Source organism: Rattus norvegicus, chromosome 14 (genome assembly GCF_036323735.1).
Source record: "Rattus norvegicus strain BN/NHsdMcwi chromosome 14, GRCr8, whole genome shotgun sequence".
NCBI lineage: Eukaryota > Metazoa > Chordata > Mammalia > Rodentia > Muridae > Rattus > Rattus norvegicus.
The window spans coordinates 98,597,851-98,601,975 of NC_086032.1; the positions used below are offsets into that span (position 1 = coordinate 98,597,851).

The 4,125-nt window shown below is 46.2% G+C and overlaps 1 pseudogene; it reads left to right on the top strand.

The window, feature by feature from the left end:
- The first annotated feature begins 3,491 nt into the window (after positions 1 to 3,491).
- On the top strand, positions 3,492 to 3,823 carry Rpl38-ps2 (ribosomal protein L38, pseudogene 2; annotated as a pseudogene).
- The last annotated feature ends 302 nt before the right edge of the window (positions 3,824 to 4,125 follow it).

Consider the following 4,125-nt stretch of genomic DNA (forward strand, 5'->3'; position numbering starts at 1 on the left):
ATCTTTGTGCTCCCCGGTAACTAGAGAGGAGGTGGAGGCTGGGAACAAAGGCCATAATGTCCTTGAATTTTATCTGTGAGCAGTTAAACCCTTTTGTTGTCTGTGGACAGCAGTTTAGGACCCAAAGGAAAATTATCTAAACGATTGGGATCCTTGTGAATTCTTTTGGGACAAGATTTAATGACTTGATAAATTGCCTGTTTTTCATGTTGATGAATGTGTCATTAAACCACAAAACAGTGAGAAACGGATTCCTTCTCCTGCCAGCCTGCTTGATACCTGTCTTTGGTGTTGTGTCTTGGGAAACGCACTACAGTCTAGAGTGTCAGGTCTCCAGAGCTTGGCATTAGCTGCTCATCTGCTTTGATACTCCGCGCTCCAGATCAACCGCGTGACCTAACCAATCAGTTAATAAAAATTACCCCATGGGAAAAAGAGCTTGGCTTCTGAGATCTGAGACATTTTACTGTGTGTGTAAGACACCTGTCCTGATTCATTCCACTCAAATCATCTAAATATACTGACTTGGGGTGAGCCAATCCTTCCCGATGTGAATAGAGAGTGAGTCATAGGAGACAAATGTCTTTTCTTTTAATACTAAACCATAGAGTAAGCGTTAGGGTCTCAAAGAAACTCAGTGCAAATGGCTAACTGTGGTGCCTTGACCAAAGTAGACTCTGATTGAGCACCAGGCTGGCTCAGCATTGTGAAGCATCTTTATCACCTGATAAAGAGCTTGGTTCCTCTCAGCACTTCTCTGACCCCCAACCTCTCCAGCCCCTGAGCTTTGCTTCTTTTCCTCCAATTTCTGATCTCTGTACAACCCTGCCATTTTGATTGCGCAACCTCTTTGCCTCTCTCTGTTCTTTTTCTCCTCTCTTGGCTTCCCGGCTCCTCTCTTGGTCCACTTACCCTCCACCCCCTCACTCCCCACCCCCGCTGGCCACGTTCAATCTGGACTCTCCCAGATGCCTCTGATCTTGTCTCCCTCATATCTACAGTTAAAAACCTTCTCCTCAACCATACTTAGGAGGGTCAGGTCTTCGTTTTATTCAACAAGGAATTCCCACCTTCCCATCTACCAAACACCCAGGGAGTCAGACCTTTGTTTTTCTCAGAGCCTCTCAGGACAGCAACTCTCAAGGTGAAACCACTATTTAACCCCCCCCACCACCACCACCACCAGCAAACTGACCATGAGCAGAAAGGCTCAGAAACTGACATTATCCCTCTGGGAAGCTCTGTAGCAATTCAAGCATGTGATTATTTTTCTAGCTCTTTCATTTCATCCAGCAAAAGTTTTAGTACGTTTCTGTTGGGTTGGAATGAATGGAGTGCCCTTGGCTGAGCTAGTCTGAGCAGGGCTGCTGTAGTAAATGGCCACAGCCTCCTTCCCTCTGTCTAGCAAACGTTGTTAGCATAGATAGCAATGCTGTTCTCCCCTCGGCTGCTCTGTTTCCAAGTGTCAGGACACACAGGGCCTCTCTGCCTTTAGACTGACTTCCTTCTGCGCTGCTAGTGTTCTCAGCTCTTTTCAAACAGGACTCCTTTCCATTTGGATCTTATGGAGGTGTGAGGTGTCACTGTGTGGGGAGGTGTCACTGTGTGAGGGGTCTCTGTGAAGCATCTTCCTTCTCTGGTCTCCATTTTCCTCTCTCCCATTTCAGGATATGCTGTATATCATCATTCTTGCATCAGAGGTGAGTCAGGTTGGCTGAGCTATGATAGGAGCTGACCTTCCTGTTCCACAGGAAGGCACAGCACTAACCTAGGAGCTTTCCCAACCTCTCAGATGATGCCCTTAGTCCCCAGGCCCTCCTCTGTCCCCACAAGCTCCCACTTGAAGTGCCTCTTGATAGTCCAGGGTTCTTCTAACCAGAGACATAGATCTGAACAACTGATTGGCATAGAGTCCTTGATTGGTGTAGAGTCCTTTTGTTTAAAGTCTATTTTGAGGTAGTATTTACAAAATTTCAAGCCCAGGTTAGACATGATAACGAAGGCCTTTAATCCTACCCCTTTGGAGATCGACTGGAATAATGGGTTACAGAGCGTCTGAGGCCAACCTGGACTGCACAATGAGTTCAAGGTCAACCTGGGCTACAGCTTGAAAACCTGTCTCAAAACAAAACAGAACTTCAAGACCATAATCTACAAATGCTGGCTTTCTCTCGTTTCTCGGAGAGCTGTGTGAATGGAAAGAATTGGCATTTAGGCTAAAAGTGTAACTCAGCAGTAAGGGCCTATTACGTCTGAGGCCCGAGGTTCAATCTCCAGTACTAAAAACAAGACATCTTCCATGGTCTTCACTGTCAGACTTCTCATGTGCCTATAACTAGCAGCAGAAAGTCCCTGTCTTTTTTTTTTCTCTTAATACTTAGAGCTAGGGTGCTTGGGGCTGGGGATTTAGCTCAGTGGTAGAGTGCTTACCTAGGAAGCGCAAGGCCCTGGGTTCGGTCCCCAGCTCCGAAAAAAAGAACCAAAAAAAAAAAAAAAAAATACTTAGAGCTAGGGTGCAGCCCAGCCATAGGTGCTTACCTAGAACTGCTACTACGAAAGCCACACTCCACACTCGTGTGCCAGAAAGCTCCTTGTGCCCCATTGGCCCTATCCCTCTGTGGAAAGGGATACCTCCCCTCTGACCAGGACATTTCTCTCTGACAGGTCTCTCCATCCACTTGGATTGAATTTTGGACTCCAGACACTTACCCTTCTCACCCTCTCTACATGTTCTCAGTTCCCTCCTGGATTTCCTTAGCCTCTCCCTAAGAGCTGCTTCCTAAGTCCCATAGCTGCTTCCTTATGCTCTCTCTGGCCTCCATGATATTGGAATCTCCCCTCAGATGAAATTCTTATACGTGACCCTGTCCCTTCTGTCCCTCAGCTCCCTCCTGGAAGTCTCACTGCTTCCTTATGCCCTCCTGGATTGCATATGATCCTTCCTCTCTTCCTTCCTGGACGCAGAGATTTTATTGCTGTCTTACTGCAAAAGACTTGGCCTCAGTACAGCTCAATGAACAAGTTTCAACTCAATTTCTAAATTCTCTCATATGGTAATGAATTCTGCCACTGCACAAATGATCCCCAAATTTATTATTTCTACACTTTCTTTGCTCACTTCCAAAAGTCTCTTAACCTTAAGGTTTTGCCACTTTCCACTCTTTATATTTTAAAGGTTTATTTATTTTATGTAAATACACTGTAGCTACCTTCAGACACACCAGAGGAGAGCATCTGATCCCATTACAGATGGTTGTGAGCCGCTATGTGGTTACTGGGAATTGAACTCAGGACCTCTGGGAAGGCAATCAGTGCTCTAAACCACTGAGCCATCTCTCCGGCCCTGCCACTTTCCACTCCTTTGCTTTCTGCTCCATTCCCCACCCCAATCTCTTAAGACTTTGTTGTAAATTGTCTCATGATCTGTGAATTCACTGAGTATGCTTGAAAATCTGTAACAATATTTTAGCTTAAAACTTCTGTCTTGAGTTAAATCCGAGGCAATCCGTAGCCGGGTGCTGACGCCAGAGCCGAGCGCCCATCGCCATGCCTCGGAAAATTGAGGAAATCAAGGACTTTCTACTCACAGCCCGGCGGAAGGATGCCAAATCTGTCAAGATCAAGAAAAACAAGGATAATGTAAAGTTCAAGGTCCGCTGTAGCAGGTACCTCTACACCCTGGTTATCACAGACAAGGAGAAGGCGGAGAAGCTGAAGCAGTCCCTGCCCCCAGGTTTGGCAGTGAAGGAGCTGAAATGAACCGGACCTCTGCGTGTGACTATTAAAAACCCTGAAAACTCAAAAAAAAAAAAAAAAAAAAAAACTTCTGTTTTAGGTAGGGTTTTACTGCTGTGACACCATGACCAAAGCAACTCTCATAAGGACAACATTTAATTGGGGCTGGCTTACAGGGTCAGAAGTTCAGTCCATTATCATCAAGGAGGGAACATGGCAGCATCCAGGCAGGCCTGGTGCAGGAGGAGCTGAGAGTTCTACATCTTCATCCGAAGCCTGCTAACAGAATACTGACTAGGATGAGGGTCTTAAAGCCCACACTCAGAGTTACACACCTACTCTAACAAGGCCACACCCACTCCAACAAGGCCACACCTTCTAATAGTGCCA